This window comes from Loxodonta africana, chromosome 6 (genome assembly GCF_030014295.1).
Source record: "Loxodonta africana isolate mLoxAfr1 chromosome 6, mLoxAfr1.hap2, whole genome shotgun sequence".
NCBI classification, from domain to species: Eukaryota; Metazoa; Chordata; class Mammalia; order Proboscidea; family Elephantidae; genus Loxodonta; species Loxodonta africana.
Window position 1 is genome coordinate 68,445,586 of NC_087347.1, and position 19,525 is coordinate 68,465,110.

Here is a 19,525-nt window from a genome sequence, read left to right on the forward strand (position 1 = left end):
AGTGGATGGCTTTAACAAAGAGAAATTTATTTTCTCACAGTCAGTCCAAATTCAGGGCATCGGCTCCAAAGGAATGCTTTATCTCTCTGTTGGCTCTGGAGGAAGGTCCTTCTCATCAATCTTTCCCTGGATTACGAGCTTCTCTGCACAGGAACCCTGAGTCCAAAGGACGTGCTCTGCTCCTGGCACTGCTTTGTTGGTAGTATGAGGTCCTCACCTCTCTACTTGCTTCCCTTTCATCTCTTGTAAGATAAACAGGTGGTGCAGGCCACACACCAGGGAAACTCCCTTTACATTGGATCAGGGATGTGACCTTTGTAAGGGTGTTACAATCCCACCCTAATCCTCTCTAACATAAAATTACAATCATAAAATGAAGGACAACCACACAATACCGGCAATTATGGCCTAACCAAGTTGACACGTATTTTGGGGGGACACCGTTCAATCCATGATACTTGGAAACCCTACGGGGCAGTTCTACTGTCTTATAGGGTCGCTTATGAGTTGGAATCGACTCCACAGCAATGGGATCTCTTAAAGAAACATACTTAAATGTTCACGTGTGTAAGATTAAACCTGCTCACAAAGGTCACAGTTTCATGGGACATCCCAGTTAATTGGCCTAATTACATGTTTAGAGCTTCTCTACCTCCTGGTTCATTGCACAGTTCATTGCACAGTGCACAGTAAAAGCTTACAAGTGGCCATCCCAGGCACAACAGTTGGTCTCTATTCACCTGGAGTAACAGAGGAAGAATGAGAGTGTCTGGGATAGAAGGAGAATATGGAATGTGTTGGTAACTGCCTCCAAGAACAACTGCTTCCTTTGCCATGAGACCAAAACTGGATGGTTCCCGGCTCCCGTTACTGAACATTTTAATCAAAGATTCTATAGAAGAATCCTTATCAACAGAGTGAAAATGCAGAACACAATTTCAAATTCTCATGGACTCTAGACTTCCTGGAGCCATGAAGGTTGGATGAACTCCTGAAACTACTGCCCTGAGACAATCTTTAAACCTTAAGTCAAAAATATCCCCTGAAGTTTTCTTAAAAACCAAACAATAGTTTAACCTAACTACTAAAAAACATCTGCCTTGAGCATTATGATCTTTTTAAGAACTATCTATATGGGATCAAATTGAAAGATTACACAGAATCTTAGGGGGCAGTGAATTTACGTCAGCGGGAGAGGAACAACTTAGAAAAGGAGGGTGAGAATGGCTGCACAACTCGAAGAATGTAATCAATGCCACTAAATGGTACATGTAGAAACTGTCGATCCGGTGTATGTTTTGCTGTGTATATTCTCAACAACTACAAAAATAAATAAAGTAAAATTTAAAAAAACCTGCTCACAAAATTCTATTGTGAATTAGATACACTAAGTACACTGTTTAAGGATCAAATACATCCTAAAATTTCAACAGCCCTGGAAAGTCATGGAAAGCATTCTCTAAATACTTTCACACATCCCCCACAAAGCCAAGCCCACCAAGGTCATTCCAGTGCCTCTTCTGTGATATCTATCGAGCTTCTCTGACCTTCCCCACTCACCTCTATCATCCTTGGCTCTTCAAATCGCCCCGTTTTCCTTGTCACACCGTTTAGAAACTATAGAGCCTATTCCTCCCAGCTTTCAAATGAACTTGTTTCAAAAAGAACATAACCACTAAAAATTCAGAACCTCCAGTGAGAAAAGAAATACATATTATTTACTCAATTCACTTATTAGGATACATATTTAATCCTAACTTCACCCCTAGAGGTTAAAAAAAAGAGATTGATGTAACTTTTTTTTCCCCTGCATATTTTCTCAGTGTCATTTCTAGCTTAAAATTACCAATTCCAAAAGAAAAGCTACATGTATTAACTTTGAATATTTATTAATGATTATAATTAAACTTTTTACTTCTTTTTAGGAAACATATTTCGTAACACAACAGCTCTCTCTGTCAGTCACCCAGCTTTTTATGTCTTCAGTCTAACTCATAATTATGCATACTACAGCTTATTAAATTCATATCCATACATAATTATTCTTCCCAAAGCTGTGACCCACTAACCATTCAATTGCTTCCTCAGCTTTCTCCTCAATATTCTATCCCTTTTTTTTTTTTTGCAAGCTCTAGGAGGACAAAGGCATAGTGAAACCATTGCTCTTATAAATGCATGTGCATAAGAGTAGGATATCATAAAAGGTTTTGGAGATTAATATAAAAATATCCCAGGATATTTCAGGGGATAAAAACCCAAAACCCACTGCCATTGAGTCAAATCTGACTCATAGTGACCCTACAGGACAGAGTAGAATTGCCCCAAAGGATTTCCAAGGAGCAGCTGGTAGATTTAAACTGCCAACCTTTTTTGGTTAGCAACCGAACTCTTCACCACTGTACCACTTAGGCTCCTTTCAGGGGATAATATTTTCTACAAAATGAGGGGGTTGGAAGAAATCAGTGACTCTCACAACTGGCTCCCAGAATGAGTGCAGTTTTAAAAGAATACAGATTCCTGGACCCCACACCAAGTGTGTAGCAGATGATCTCCAGGCTCCGACCTTTAAAATACAGTCTTCTCTACTGTACCACTGCAAGTTGCATTACAGGGGGTGGAGCAGTTAATAATACTATCTCTATTTCTGTGTTCTCCCAGCACAGGCTTCTGTCATCACCTTCTTTAAAGTCTATTCTACCTGAGCTCTAGTCAGCAACCTACTCCTAATCAATGTTCCTGGGGTCTCCCTCCCAGTGAGACTGGATAGCTGGGGCATAGTGGCAAGGGCAGGACAACTACACAGAACTAAGGTGCGTCAACCCTGTCCCAAAGGACAACCACTCCCAGTTTCCTTCTTCTTTGAACTTTAGCATCAGAGTAGTAGTTAGGGTAACACTTCATGGCAACTATTACATTCTTTTATCAACAGAGAATGGGCCCCAAATCTGCAAAGGAATTCTGTTGGTTACAACTACTTAATATTCTTGATCAGCACAAGTGATCTTAAAGAAATTTAAAATTATTTTGGTTTGAATAGATAACATGTTCACATGTTTAAAAATCCAAAAGAGTGTACTGTAAGAAACTAATTGCCCTTGCCTTCCCCACCCCTAGCTACCCAGTTCTCTTCTCCGGAGGCAGTTACCGGAGTTGGAATCTAGTGTAATCTTCCAGAGATAGTCTTTGCAGTCATAAGCGTAAAGACACTGACACACACACAAACATTCCTATTTAACACAGATGACCATATACTGCTCTACACCTTCCTTTGTTCTCATTTTACATCCTAGAGATTATTCCATATACGCCAACAGTGATTTCATTCTTCTTAACAGCTACTGATTTTGTTTGTTCCTAATGTATTTGAACAGAATCTATCAATCCCATATTGATATTTAGTTTTCTTTTTTTTTTTTTGCTGTTACAGACAACGCTGCAATGAATGTCCTCGTGCAAATTCATTTTGCAATGTACATCTGAAGAAAAATTTCTTAGATTAGAGGGTAGGTGAATTTTTATTTTGCTGGATATTGCCAAATTGCTCTCCATAGAGGCTGCACCAATTCGTACCCTCACCAACAATGTATGAGCCTGCCAGTTCCCTCAAAGGCTTGCCACCATAAGGTATTAAACTTCATAATCTTTGCCAATCTAATAGGTGAAAGGGTTTAAAATTGCATTTCTCTTATAAGTTGAGCATAATTTCATATGAGTGCCATCTGTAAGTCCTTTCCTGTGAACATTCCTTTGCCCCTTTTTCTATTAGATTATCAGACTTTTTTTTATTGACACCCAGAAGCTCTTTAGATATTAAGGAGTTACTGATGATACACATGCTTTCCTCCCAGGGTGGTGATGTCTATCTTCTGATGGTTACACATGCTCTCTCTTCTTTTAATGGAGTTTAATTTATCTGCCTTTTATGCCTTCTGTACCCTTCAAGATGTTTAAAAGATTTCTTCTTTTTCCCTGTATGAAGGCCAACATCTTCCCAAATAACTGATCTCCATATGCCTTCAAATTTGCACTTTTATTTTCTCTGTCTATACTTTTTGAAATGATATTGAAAAGCAAACTAGGATATAATACCCATCCCCTTCCTTCCTTGTCTATAACCTTCCTATTCCATTACCTTGAGTTCCTGTGTATTTTGCTCTTTCCTTCTCCTTTGCTTTCTCCATGGAGCTACACGTGAACCCCACGTTTGCTTGGCCAACCCTGGAGATCAAACTCTTTTTATAGTTCGTGCTTCAATGTGAAGTTTACTGAGATCAAATGGAATTTCATTAGTGTCTTTTCATAATCAACATGCCATTCAAATTGCACTACTTTTTCTATTCTAAGGAAATTATACAACAAAAACTGTTCAGATTGTTGCCTGATGGGGTGCGAATATGCAAAAGCTTTTCTAGCTGCTACAGATAAATAGGAAGTGAAAATGTTATCCTGATTTAAAATAAAATCATACTTCTAAACTTTGTCTCCAGAAATGACATGTAACTTTTTTTTTATTGTAATGTCTTTCAGATATTTTATTCTTCAAACTTTAGTAGTTGATAATAGTTTACTTAGAGCAACACTGTATTACAAAACTCAAGGTAACTTTATATTTATAATAAAAATTCAGACACCAGTTTAGGAGATGTGAAATAAAGCTATTGCTGGAAATTGAGGCCAGGATTATTTTAGGTACCACTTTTGGAAAAAAAAAAAAAAAAAGATTCTAAAAATATACTACTGTTGTTCTCCCTTTTACTTTATGATCTTTTCAAAATGTGGATAGGTCTGTCTCAAGATTTACAGCGAGAATTGCCTCAATTAAGATGCAAGATAAAAAAGTTTATATCCCCGTCCACTGAGTTAAAAGGCAAAGCTTCAGGCATTAAAATAGCAAACACCTAAAAAATTTAAGTAACTATAATTGGTAACACCTATTCCTGTCATCATACCCTTGAAAACAAAGCCTTCTCTCTAAAATCCTAAGGAAAAAACATATTATTTCACTTTTTAAAGCCAACTCCTCGAAAAGGAGAATGATGGAAAGTAAGCCTAAAATCCGAATGTAGAAAGTTCCCATTGGCACATTTTCTCATTCACCCACCCATAATTTGAGGAAGAGCTTTTTTTCATAACACCACCAATACAAGTAATTACCTGTCACATTCTCTCCTAGTCATATCTGCACCTGGGGCTAGCACCTCCCTAGGTAAGAGGAAAATGGGAGAGGTTGGATTAGTTTTTTTTACAAGCCTTTTCAGCTCTAACATCTTATGAATCTAATGTAAAGGTCATTCAAGCATCAGCATATCAAGCAAATAGATTTCCAGTCTCTGGGTAGTTCCTTAGTATATTTTATAAACAGACACACAGTTTTTCTGGAACAGTAACCCCAAAGAGATAATCCATCACCTCTGAGGCACAGGAAGTTTTCTGTGTACTAATCACGAATTCTTTGAACTCAGTCTCATAGTACTGGTGAAACACTCAAATGTTGATGCCAACAATTCTATTTAAATGTTATTAACTTACTTAAACTTATCTTGAGTTTAAGAGTTAAATTATATACTTAATGCTCTCTTTAGCCTAGTAATCTCCAAAATAGTCCTGGATATTAAGCTACTTCGATTTGGCCTCTTTTCTAGCTCTGCATTTTGTTAGCTTATTATAGATTTCCTGAGACACTGGCCCTGTCAGTTGGAATTCCCTCACACGTGGCACTTTTTACTTTCAAGTAAGCTGCCAAACCACTGTCATCGTTGGACTTTTCTGTTTCCTATAATTTGACCACTTCATTAAAAGAATCCCTTTAATTCATAGTTGTTTAACATTTTCATTATGATTTATTTTAATGTAAAAACTACACTCATTCACAAAATGAACACAAATTCACAAGAGAATAGGTTCATCTAATCTACCAAGGACTTAATCTTGAGATCAATATACATGACTCAATATACTCAATTCCCTGTAATATCCAAGTCAGGTCTTCTAATAACTACTTGGTGGCACAATGGCTAAGCACATGGCTGCTAACCCAAAGGTCAGCGGTTCGAAACCACCAGCAGCTCCGTGGGAGAAAAGCCTGGTGATACACTCCCATAAAGATGTACTTGTTGCCATCCAGTCAATTCCAACTCACAGTGACCCTATCAGACACAGCAGAACTGCCCTATAGGGTTTTCAAGGAGCGGCTGGTAGATTTGAGCTGATCACCTTTGGTTAGCAGCCAACTCTTAACCACTGTGCCATCAGACACCTTATGGGGCAGTTCTACTCGTCATATAGCGTTGCTATGAGTCAGAATTGACTTAACAGCACGCAACAACATCTTTGTCTATTTCTATTTTTCCCTTTAGAAGTCAATTCAACACTAAGTCACACTCCATTCCAAACAAATCCAAACTCACCCATCCAACTATCCCTTCCTTGACTTTTGTCTTGCTCCTATATGATAACATTTGTCTTCATGACAAGAGAACTTACCATGAGTGTAAAGCCTTCCTTTTTAAAAAGCCAATAAAACAGAACTTCATTTAAAATAACTGTTCTTTGCCAGGACTGCATTTTTTTTCATAGCACCCTTAACTCAAGAAGACCTAAACATAAATTTGGAAAAAAATTTAGGGAATAAATGAAAAAATAGATACTTCATGCAGGTTCAAAAATCACCACCAAATCCATACCACAAACATGCGTATTCAGTAGAGACTTGTTTTGTATAGGCTTTGTTTTGGTCAGACCCTGCGGGCAGTCATGTTTATGACCCAGCACTTAATATGGTATCTGGCACATACTAAGTGTTCAATAAACACTGGCTGAATGAGGAATGGCACTCAATGTGCCCATGTCACCTTCACATGAGACCCACAGACACTAGATCAGCCTAGAGTTCAGTGTTCAAATGGATAGACACAGAACTGCCTCCAAGTTCACGAAAACACAGAACCACGGCAGAATTTTAGTCACTGAGATGTACATCATGTCAGTTATCCCTAAATTTTATTTTACTTCATTGTCTTGACCAAAGCTACTAAGTCCACACTGGATTTCAAATCATTAAATAGTTATATCTATTCAGGGAATATAAGGAATGTGTAGCTGAAGCAAGGGATATGGATAATCATCCCCCAAATAACAGAGGCTACAGACTCCTTTCTAAGGAGAACTGGTGGTGCAATGCTTAAGCACTCAGCTGCTAATCGAAAGGTTGGTGACTTGAACCCACCAGCTGCCCCACAGGAGAAAGATGTGGCAGTCTGCTTCCATAAAGATTTACAGCCTTAGAAACCATGTGGGGCAGCTCTACTCTGTCCAATAGGGTAGCTATGACCAGGAATTGTTTGGATGGCAATGTGTTTGTTTTTTTTGGTTTTATAGGCTCCTTTATTCTATTTATTCTATTATGAGCTTTTTAATAATTTCGGACTTTATTGGTAAGCAACAAGCTTTTTTCTTTGGAAGTCAGTCTTTTTTTTTTTTTGTATTAAAGACATTGCCACATTTCCATTCAACTGCTGTTGCAACTACCGGCAAACTGTTCTCCAAATCACTATGCCAGGGAAAGGCAATCAAGAACTAGAGTCTGTTGGAGAAAATTTTACTTTGCCACCAGTTATTATATCAGCTAATACAAAACCAGTTGGAAGATAAAATTAGAGATAATCAAAAGACTGTCAAAAACATGTAAAATCAGAAAAGAATTTTAGAATATGAGAAAATGCTGAAAATGTATTACAGTGTGTACAAGATCATCAGTTATGATGATATTCAGTCAAAATATCACTATATATTACTTCAAAATAGATTTAAAAGTAAAAAGTCTAACACTTGTCCCCATAGGAGAGCATAAGTAACTCTTATTATAATGCACAGACTTAAAGTATTGTAACCTCTTTATCTTTTTCAAGGGGGGTGTATGTGACAGAATTTAAAGGCATGTGTTATTATCTCGCAACATGAGATAGAAAATAAGTATTATGCCTAAAGGTTCTAGTCAGGCAATCACATCTTATTCCCTGCATTACATGAGGTGGCTATTAATATCTCCATTTTAGATCTGCAATAAGTAGGGGTCAGAAATTTCTATTCCAACTTCCCCATTTCTTCTAATTATAGTCACGCATCTTTGACTCTTTCCTCCTCCTCTGAGTTACGCTTTGGATTCTTCTCCCAGCATCTTTTTAAATCTCTTCTCTATACTTTTCTATAAACTTGATGACTCATCTCAATCAGCAACCTTCCAACTCAGGTCCCTGCCTTGGGTCTCTCCCATCCTTAATCTATCAGCTTCTTACACTTTTTTGTTATTGTTGTTATTGTCCTTCCTCAAACACTCTGTAATCTCTGCCTGCTTCTCCCCTGCCCAAAGAGGTGCTCAGATATGAAGGTTGAGACCTAAGATTTGTTAGCCATGTGATCTCGGGTAAGTTTCTTAAACTCCCTGAAGCACAGTTTCTGCTTTTGAAAAATGAGATAACATCTCCTCACAGGGTATTTGTGAGAACCAAACAGTAGAATGGACTTGAAAGCAGTGAGTAAACTGCAAAGCACTACGCAAATATGAACTTAGTGATACAAATCTGTGCTACTCTATGAACAGAGACTGTCCTTACACTTATTTTATAAACGCTTTAGTTAGTTTGAAGCCCTGGTAGTGCAGTGGTTAAGAGTTCCGTGCTAACCAAAAGGTCGGCACTTCAAATTCACCAGCCACTCCTTGGAAAGCCTGTGGGGCAGTTCTACTGCATTCTATAGGGTCACTATAAGTCAGAATCAACTCAATGGCAATGGGTTTTTTAGTTAGTTTACTGTTTGAAAATTTCTCATGGCTCTCTTCAATTCTGTTCACATCATTTTCTCTGTCTGAGATGGCCTTTCTCTTCTCAGCACAGCCATTTCCTGCAAATCTCTTCCATGAACTCTTGGTAACTCATGCACGTATACAGGGACTGCTTCCTCACCCCTCAATGAACATCCATCTTTGTGGGCAATTTCCTTTTGGTACAGAAGTCTGTTCTGCCTGGTGATAATTATTGTCCTTATTTTCTTTTTCCTTAGAACTTTAAAATTATCATTGGTCCATGCATGACTCTGATTCTTTTCTTTACTATGATAATCACCTATGAACTCACCACCAAGCCCAAGTACTAGATCATTAACAATAACTTACATCCACCTATGTGCCCTTCCCCATGCCATCCCTAGTGTTCCTAAGACAGCCACCATCTTAAGTTTTATTTTCTCTTGCTTTTTGAAAAATCATTCCCTTGCTTTTTTTTTTTTTAACTTTTTTTTTAAAAAAGTATATTTCAACATGTACGTGTATGCAAAGGATTACAACTCAACATGAAGAAAACAAAAATCCTCACAACCGGACCAATATGCAACATCATGATAAATGACGAAAAGACTAAGTGGTCAAGGATTTCATTTTACTTGGATCCACAATCAACGCCCATAGAAGCAGCAGTCAAGAAATCAAACAATGTATTGCATTGGGCAAATCTGCTGCAAAGACCTCTTTAAAGTGTTGAAAAACAGAGATGTCACTTTGAGGACTAAGGTGACCTGGCTCAAGTCATGATATTTTCGATTGCCTCATATGCATGCAAAAGCTGGACTATGAATAAGGCAGACTGAAGAACGATGCCTTTGAATTATGGTGTTGGTGAAGAATATTGAATATACCATGGACTGCCAGAAGAAAGAGCAAATCTGTCATGGAAGAAGTACAGCCAGAGTGCTCCTTGGACACGAGATGTTGAGACTTCATCTCACATGCTTTGGACATGTTATCAGGGGGGATCAGTCCCTGGAGAAGGGATATCATGCTTAGTAGGTAGAGGGTCAGTGAAAAAGGGGAAGACTCTCAATGAGATGAACTGACACAGTGGCTGCGACGATGGGCTCAAACAAAGCAACAATTATGAGGATGGCATTTATTTTTTTATGGGACCAGGCAGTGTTTCCTTCTGTTGTGCATAAGATCACTATGAGTTGGAACTGACTCGATGGCACCTAACAACACATGTATGCAATAAATCAATATAACCACTCTGAAAATAATTTGGCAACATCTAGTAAGGTGAATATTCATATACCTTACAAATTACCAATTCTATTCCTAGGTATATACCCAGAAGACACTTGTGCATGTGCCCCAGGAAACATGAATGATGAGGGGAGCACCGTTTGTAATTTAAAAACAAAAACCTGGGAAAAAAGTGTCCACTGGCAGGAGAATAGTGGAACATATGGTGTTATAGACACGTAACGGGATATTGTACAGCAGCGAAAGTTGATGAACCACACCTACATACAAAAAGGATGAGTTTTAGTTTAATGTTGGATGAAAAAAAAAAAGGCCCAGAAGACAATGGATAGTGTAAGACTCTTTTTATAAAAATTTTTTTAAATAACAAAAAATATCATAATTATTATTTAACCTTTTCTTTAAAAAAACTTTTAAGAATTTATACCTTATCCTCCCAATCTAGACTTACACACTCCTGAGGGCTGGGACATCTTTTTATTCTTATTTGCAATTCCAATGATGCCTAGGTCAGTGCCTTGAAAAGAACAGGTACTCAATAAGTAATTCTCGACTGAATACTGGACACCAGTTAACCAAGACATTTTAATAAAATTTAAACCCTCTTTCCCTACTCCAACAGTTTCATGAATAAAGTCACATAAAACTTTTATCTATTTATGCATTTTGCCTACCTCTATTTCTGCAGTGGTATTACTGACATCCAACCACAAACATTTCATCTTGCAAGGACTTTATCCCACTTCTTGGAGTAAAAACTACCAGGTTAAAACTCTAAAACTAACATAAGGTTAAAGAAATTTAGGAACACAAAAACTTTTATTATGCATTCCTGTAAAAGTCCAACAGAATCACACCATACTAAAGTCAAGAGACAACTGATAAACCACCATAATTTGAAACTGAGGTATCCCCAAAGGCAATCCATCCACTGAAGGTAATTTTGTTGCATAATTGAGCTGTCAACATCACTTAACTGAATACTAGCAAATCAGGATTTTCAGGTCTTCTAAAAGCAAAGATTTTAATTTCAACATATTTTGCTTCTACCTTGAATGAGAAAAATGATTTTAAGGAAAAACATGAAATCCAGCTGCAAAAGACTACCAGGCAGAAAAATATTCCACCAATCAGGGCCTTCCTTATAACCCGAGGAGGGTTATGCATATTCTCTATAGGTGAATATAGCTGAGTTACACTGCAGCTTCCCTTCGACCTTGGGAACCCTGCTCACTCTCAGAGTTACTGCGAGGTCTTCTGTTTCATTTATTATTAGTCCTTTTATCTGCAATGCTGTAGCATTCAGTAGGAATATTATCAACAGTGTGAGCTTACAGCACCCGAAACTGTAGAAATGCTTCCAAAAAACAACGGTGGGGGAGGAAAAAAATATATAACCGAGAGGAAAACAAAGTTAATGCTATTAAGAAGGGAATTTTTTAAATTTTCCCTGAGGGTTACATTTATTAGTCAGTTCTGTGATACAGTAACAAGCCATCCGCATGTGATTTTTTAAATTTTAGAAAAGATTTTGAAGAAAAATTTTGTTACATGAAAAACACAATCACAACTGGCTATAACATACGATTGCCAAACCTAGTCCAGCGGTTTTAAAATGGAGAACCTTACGGAGAAAAAGCCTCATAGGACTTTGTGCCCGGGAGAGAGAAAACCTCACAGCCCAGTGAGTTCACTTAGTTTCGTGTCATTTGCTTCACGTCCATTATGTAATGCTCTCCCCAGCTTTAGGACACTATGTTTAAGCTACCGTTCAGGTATATCACGGAACTGCCACAAAATCAGTATCTGCTCATAACTTTCAAAACAGCTTAAAAGGTGCCTTGCAGATGTGCGTGTATACAGTACAGGCTTAAAACAAAAAAAAACTCCTGGTGTCATTACTTCTTCCCGGCTTCCTCCTCAGGTCCCTCATTCCTCCTCCCCCCAGCATCTCCACCGCCGCGATCCGCAGGCAGCTCCTAGCTCCACGCAGAGGAAGCACGTCTTGACTGCATTGCAAACCCAGTCCGGGTCTGAACCAGAGCAGGCAGACTCAGCCCTGGCCTGGGGGTGTGGACTAAGGCAGCAGGAAGGCTGCAGGAGGGCCAGCAGGGGTGCTCTATGAGTGCAGCCCGCAGTGCACGCGCACAGTAAAAGCCACTGCACAACTTCCCCATCCGCTCCTCGCAGCTCCCCGGGTTCCCCGAGAGGTGCAGCGTAGGCGTTCGCTTGCTAGGGTGCGAGGGCTCTCACCCGCGCTAGTTCGGTTCTCCACTGGCAATTACATCAGTCCTTCTTGCTCCAGCTTCAATCCCCAGCCTGGGGCGAGCCCGGGCGCCGGGCGACGCGGGGGAATGCGGGTGTGAGCTCTAGGCAGCCAGAATTCCCGACTACGAGGGGGAGGGGAGGACGGCGAGCAGGGACCGTGACACAGACGCCCCCTCCCACCTCTGCTGCGGGCTGGACTGACACCACCGCCCCCACTTTTCAAGTACCCGGGCTATCCGGCCGGGAAAGCCGGGAGGCAGCGATGCTTCGGGGGGCTGCAGCAGATGCTGCCTACCCGCGCCTCCCTAGGGATCCTCGGCCCTCCGGACGCGCACAATGCCCCCGGGCCGCGGTGCACCACGGCGTTCGCCCCGGCGTGCCCTCTGCAACTAAGACACCTACCTGGAGGGTGAGCGGAGGCTCCACGGGTCCTGATACTGGCGGCGGCGGGAGGCAGGAAGTGGCCCCGGCTGGCGGGCGGACAAGCGCGCAGGCTGGCTGGGGAACCGAGGCACCGGCGCCGCCTGCGCCGAGCCGCGGTTTCCAGCACGGACAGCGGCGGCGGCGGCGCTGCGCCTCCAGTGGTCGGCTGCGCCGCAGCCCCTCCTCTCCCACGGGCGGGGCGCGCAGGCGGGGCGGCGCTCCGGGCTCCCCGCCCCCGGCTCCCAGCTCGCTGGCCAGGCCCGAGCGCAGCTGTAGGCGGCCGGCGCTCCCGCCGCGTGCCCACCAGGCAGGCTGCACCTCCCTGCGCCGCCCGGAGAATGGCGGGGCCCGGCGCGGCGACTACGATGCCTGGGGTCTCACTGCGCGGACTCGTCCACGGCCGGGCCCTGGGGGAAACCGTGGTCTCTATTGGTCACCCGCTCCGGCGACCCTGTCCGGATATCCCCGGACCCGAGCGCAGCAGAAGCGCCCCCGCCCCGCCCCGCCCTGGCCAGCGGAAGTGAGCCGGCCAGCCTCGCAAGGTGTGAACCCGAATGGCTTCAGTGCTCAGTGCCTTGCAGCGTAGCGGCTAAGAGCACCGTGGGAGAGTGAATTCAGAAGGGAACGGCAGCCTGGCGGCCTGCCCCCCACGCCCCCCCCGCGCCCCGAATGCTGCAAAGCCCCTGCCACCGAGCGCCCTCTGAGGCCGTCATCCAGGCTGGTCAGTACACAACTGTGTGTACCTCCTACCCCTGTCCCTGCTGTCACTCGGGAGCAAAACTTCCCAGGTCCAGGAAAACACTTGGATTCTCTGTGAGAGAAACAGTCTGTTGCTGCAAGCCTGGAGCAAAGCAGAGCAATGTCAGCCCCACCCCACCACTGCCCGACCCTTTCACAGTTATACTGTTCTCTGCCTATGCCTGAGGACAGATGAATCCAAAGGCAAATTTGCTTGAAAGGAGGGGTAATTTAAATATTTGCACAGACGTTTCTTCTGTGAACAGATGACTTAGGAAATGTCAGAAGTATTTCTAGACATTTCTGTCCTCACTGTCTTCAGGGGGGTAAATTCCAGAAAACACCGACTAAAGCCTAATACTCTGGGCGGTGCAAAGTTAAGCTTTCAACTAGCTAAAACGTTGGTTGAAATCCACCCAAAAGCGCCTGGGAAGACAGGCCTGGAGATCTGCTTCAGAAAAGTCACAGCCTTAAAAAACCCTACGGAGCAGTTCTACTCTGCATATATGGGTTGCCATGAGTCAGATTCCAGTCCCGGCAGCAGGCAACTAACAACAGCAGCTGTTACAGAAAACAGTACTGGACTGATCTGTGGGTTCTCTAGGGGTCTGGATTGGATGAGCAATGCCTTTAAAAATTAAATTTTAGATATTGCTATCACTGAGGCAACTGTGACATCGTTTCACTGTTCTCTTTGCTGATAAAATCTTGATTTGCTGTGAAATAGTCAACTATATGTACCTTCTCTCATATGTGCTTTCTCTTGAATCTCCAGTCTCACCTTTTTGAATTAGCTTCTTCCACTCTGACTAGCAACCTTCTCATATCAATCCTGTCGTAAAATTATAGATGCTGGACCCTGTGACACATCACACTTTTACATGAGCTCCTTCCCTGGAAAACAACTCCTCAAGGTAAAGGCTGAGACGCTGACCTTGGCTTGATCATCTTCTCCCTTTATCTCCTCCTTCCATCTGGGCTCCACTGACAGAGCTCCACAGAAACTGCTCTCTTGCTGGGGTGAGAGAGAGAGCCAAGCCCCAGGTAAGACAGTACAAAAGTGTGGAAGGAGATAGAGCGTACTCAGTCTTTAACATAAAGAAGTAGTTCGCAAAAGTTTTCACTCAACCCTTAATAGCAGAGAACCGTAAACTATGGGGGTGAGAGAAGGGGACTACCACAACCTAAATCTCAGGTTTTATCTTAAGAATGCTTGCACACTTTTCATTCTATCCCACAGTATTTGTGTGTGTGTTACTATTTTAAAAATAAGTTTAAAACTGTTTACCATCCGGAAAAAAAGTCTCCTACCTGTCTAACTAAGTAATGTTCAAATAAGATGTGAGGGCATTACACCCATTCATTTGGAGAAATGGGGTGGATTAAAGAGAGCTGATGCTGCATACCAAGGCAGCTTCTCCAATGTGTTCCTGCGTCACAGTGTTTTGAAAACTCAGCAGGCATAGGTATGTAAATACAAATAGCAGGCTTTTCACTACTTTTTGAGATATGGCAGGGTTATTGCTCAGAAAGTTGTCTGAAGACAGGAATGTTTTCGTATCATGTATATTCACGCTGGGAGTTTAAGTCATAATGTCATATGTTTGGCTAAAAGAATCTCAGCTCCCCTGAGCCGTCCCCTTTTTTTTTTTTTGTCTCAGAGAAACACTTGTTAATGGGCTTTTTCAGTGAAGAGATAATCATGTTCTTAAAATACTGTTAATGCTATAATTTCATCACACGCAAATAACCTGAGCCTGACATGAATCGTGGCCCCCACCATCGGCTCTTTTCATCAAACTCTCACACTTCATGTTCGTTGCTTTTTTTAATTTTAACTGTCTAGTTGGGATTTCCTAGGAAGGCTGAAGTAACTAATACTTATTGCGGGATGCAATCCCAGGGCATCGTGAGTGAGGAAAAGGGCAAGTGAGGCAGGGAAGGATGGGAAGCAAGTACAAGGTGATAGGTAAGCAACCTGGCATATGCTCCAGGAAACTGGAAAGACAAAACCAGTTGCTTAGCCATGTAAAATGTCTGTGGATATGCTGTGTAGAAAATTGTCCCTAGGAATAGTCTACCAAAGGGAGCATCAAAGAAGATATTTATCTGCAAAGCTCCCCCCATTCTCCTATCTCCCACTGGTCAAAATTTACCCCCCTGGTGGTTAGCTCCTCCCCAGCTTCCAGGATATGTCATCTGACCCCTTTGTCAAAAGCAAATCCCATGCCCTAGAGCCAAGGTATGGTACTTATGCTGAATTGTTCTACAGTCAATTTCATTATGTAGTAAACTACATTTCCCAGAATCCCCTTTCCTATATGGTTTCAGGTTAAACAAACAAACAAAAAAAGTTGAATCCACCCACCTCATGGCAACCCCATGTGTGCCAGTGTAGAACTATGCTTCATAGGGTTTTCAGTGACTGATTTTTCAGAAATAGGTCACCAGGCCTTTCTTCCAAGGTATCTGTGGATGTACTGTAACCTCCAACCTTTTGGTTAGCAGCTGAGCGCCGTTAACTGTGCCATCCAGGTTAGAGATGGACAAAACTGAAGTAGGGTGAGATTTGAGAAGCAAAAGTAAAGCAGCAGCTCTGCCACTCTGAAAGTTGTCATTGTTAGAGGTGGTGAGAGAAAAACACAAAGATGCAAGAGGGTTCCTGATTGTTCTCACTCTTCTCTGCGCTATAGTCTCCTTTGCTGAGCAACTGAGACCAAGATCAGCTACCAGATTCTTCACTGTGAACTCACAGATGTGGTAGTCATTAAAGACAACAATCATCCCTAGACTTCTACACCTGTCTTCTTGCTCCCTCTGCAGCAGCTGGATGTGCCTAGTGTCTAAATTTCCTCGCAAGCTCTGACTCGTTTGCCTGTGCCAGCCAGGGCTGCTCACCTACTTTCCTATGATATTCCACATCCCCCTTTTCAGACGTTTACTTCCCCAACTCATCCCTCAAATGTGAAGGTCTAAATCCTACCATAAATTCCTTATTAAAAACACTCATAGCGATTTTGCTTCCCTGACTGAAACTTGTCTGCCAAGGGCTTAAACTTGTAGCTGCACTGAGTCAATCACTTGGGGGCAGCTGAGGCAGGCAAGTGGCTCAGAGTCCTGAGAAATGTGAGGCCAAGAGAATCTGAGGAGGCACCTTAGTCATGTCCTATACAAGCAGCAAAACATTTTTAGTTCTAAGAATTTTAAGTTCTCATGGAATCCAGACTTCCTGGAGCCACTGAGGCTGGATGACTCCCTGAAACCATTACCCTGAAGAAATCTTTTAAACCTTGAACCGAAACTATCTAAATGAGTAATTTCTTTTATAAGGACTGGCACAAAGCTGGTTACTATGAGGGGGAGGTTAAAGATGTCCCAAATGTCCAACTTTTCCAAGCTGCTGTACCACTCTATCATCTCTAACATCGACTACTCTCCCCCCTCCGCCCAGTACTCTCCCTCCCGTCTTTCTGTTCCTATTTTGCTGCGACATCCCGCAGAACTCAGAAACCATATACAGAAATGGTTCATGCAGTTGTGGAAGCTGGCAAGTCTCAAAATCCTTGGTCAGGCACAGGCTTCTTCCAACCCACGTGGCTGCAGGAGCTGATGAACTAAACCCAGCAGTTCAGATGACAGGCTGCTGGCTCACAAGGCTGCAGAAGCTGGTGAATCAGGTCGCACGATAGGCCCCCAGCCCAAGGGGCTGTGGAGGCCGGTGATTCCCAGAATCACCAAGTCAGACAGCTGGCCTCTGGTGAGGTCATTGGATCACAAACTGGAGGCAAGATCAAGATGCAGAAAAACAGAGAGCCTCTCCAGGCAACACTCCAGGAAGGGCGTAACTTTCATAAGGGTGGGGCTTGAGTCATGTGCTCCTGCAAGGCTGTGACCCAAGACACACCTTACACCAATCCTGCCTCATCAACATATGGAGGTCAGGATCCACAACACATAAAATGGAGGACAACCATACAATACTAGGAATCATGGCCTAGCCAAGCTGGCACATAACCCCAACCATCACAGGTTCCGCATACCATATTTGCATAATCCCACTCAATCATATCTTAGTCTGGAAGCTCAGCTGAAACCTGTCCTCCATGGATGACCCTGCTGGTGTCTGAATACCGGTGGCACAGCTTCCAGCATCACAGCAACACGCAAGCTCCCGCAGTATGGCAAACTGACAGACACATGAGGGAAATGATGAAGTAAAAGAACTGAAGAGAAGATTTCAAAGGGCGGCTTGAGAAGACAAAGTAAAGTACTATAATGACATGTGCAAAGAGCTAGAGATGGAAAACCAAAAGGGAAGAACACACTCGGCGTTTCTCAAGCTGAAAGAACTGAAGAAAAAATTCAAGCCTTGAGTTGCAATAGTGAAGGATTTCATGGGGAAAATATTAAATGACACAGGAAGCATCAAAAGAAGATGGGATATACAGAGTCATTATACCAAAAAGAATTGGTTGATGTTCCACCATTTCAAGAGGTAGCATATGATCAGGAACCAATGGTACTGAAGAAAGAAGTCCAAGCTGCTCTGAAGGCACTGGTGAAAAACAAGGCTCCAGGAAATGAGGGAATATCAATTGAGATGTTTCAACAAATGGATGCAGCCCTGGAGGTCCTCACTGGTCTGTGCCAAAAAAATAAGGAAGACAGCTTCCTGGCCAACTGACTGAAAGAGATCCATATTTATGCCTGTTCCCAAGAAAGATGATCCAACTGAATGTGGAAATTATAGAACAATATCGTTAATATTACACGCAAGCAAAATTTTGCTGAAGATCATTCAAAAACGGCTGCAGCAGTATATCGACAGGGAACTGCCAGAAATTCAGGCTGGTTTCAGAAGAGGACAAGGAACAAGGAATATCATTGCTGATGTCAGATGGATCCTGGCTGAAAGCAGAGAATACAGAAGGATGTTTACGTTTGTTTTATTGACTGTGTAAAGGCATTCGACTATGTGGATCATAACAAATCATGGATAACATTGCTAAGAATGGGAATTCCAGAGCATTTAATTGTGCTCATGAGGAAACTTTACATAAATCAAGAGGCAGTTGTTTGGAGAGAACAAGGGGTTGTATCCTTTCACCATACCTGTTCAATCTGTATGCTGAGCAAATAATCCAAGAAGCTGGATTATACGAAGAAGAACAGGTATCAGGATTGGAGGAAGACTCATTAACAACCTGCATTATGTAGATGACACAACCTTGCTTGCTGAAAGTGAAGAGGACCTGAAGCACTTACTAATGAAGATCAAAGACCACAGCCTTCAGTATGGATTGCACCTCAATATAAAGAAAACAAAAATTCTCACAACTGGACCAATGAGCAACATCATGATAAATGGAGAAAAGATTGAAGTTGCCAAGGATTTCATTTTACTTGGATCCACAATCAACAGCCATGGAAGCAGCAGTCAAGAATCAAAAGATGCATTGCATTGGGTAGATCTGCTGCAAAGAACCTCTTGAAAGTGTTGAAAAGCAAAGATGTCACCTTGAAGACTAAGATGCACCTGGCCCAAGCCATGGTATTTTCAATCACATCATATGCATGTGAAAGCTGGACAATGAATAAGGAAGATCGAAGAATTGACTCCTTTGAATTGTGGTGTTGGCCAAGAATATTGAATATACCGTGGACTGCCAAAAGAACGAACAAATCTGTCTTGGAAGAAGAACAACCAGAATGCTCCTTAGAAGTAAGGATGGTGAGACTATGTCTTACATACTCTGGACATGTTGTCAGGAGGGATCAGTCCCTGGAGAAGGACACCATGCTTGGCAAAGTACAGGGTCAGAGGAAAAGAGGAAGACTTTCAACAAGGTGGATTGACACAGTGCCTACAACAGTGACCTCAAGCATAACAACAATTTTAAGGATGGCGCAAGGGCAGGCAGTGTCTCATTCTGTTGTGCATAGGGTCACTATGAGTCGGAATCGACTCTATGGCACCTAACAACAACAACTCTCAATCATTGTGTGTGAGTCACAAAGGCCATGGCTAGAAAGGCCATGTTAAAT

At 42.2% G+C, this 19,525-nt stretch overlaps 1 protein-coding gene across 11 annotated transcripts in view; it reads right to left on the reverse strand.

Moving 5' to 3' along the window:
• The window catches only part of OSBPL6 (oxysterol binding protein like 6), a 238,983-nt gene extending 226,130 nt beyond the window's left edge, over positions 1-12,853 (reverse strand). For 9 of the 11 annotated variants that reach the window (XR_010322283.1, XM_023542814.2, XM_003406197.4 and 6 more), the window contains exon 1: positions 12,722-12,853. The gene's annotated coding sequence lies outside the window, so the exon portion shown is untranslated. Of the gene's footprint in view, positions 1-5,154; positions 5,176-12,721 lie in introns of those variants that run through there. The other 2 variants (XM_023542810.2, XM_064286950.1) reach the window with 2 other exon arrangements.
• Positions 12,854-19,525: the final 6,672 nt, after the last annotated feature.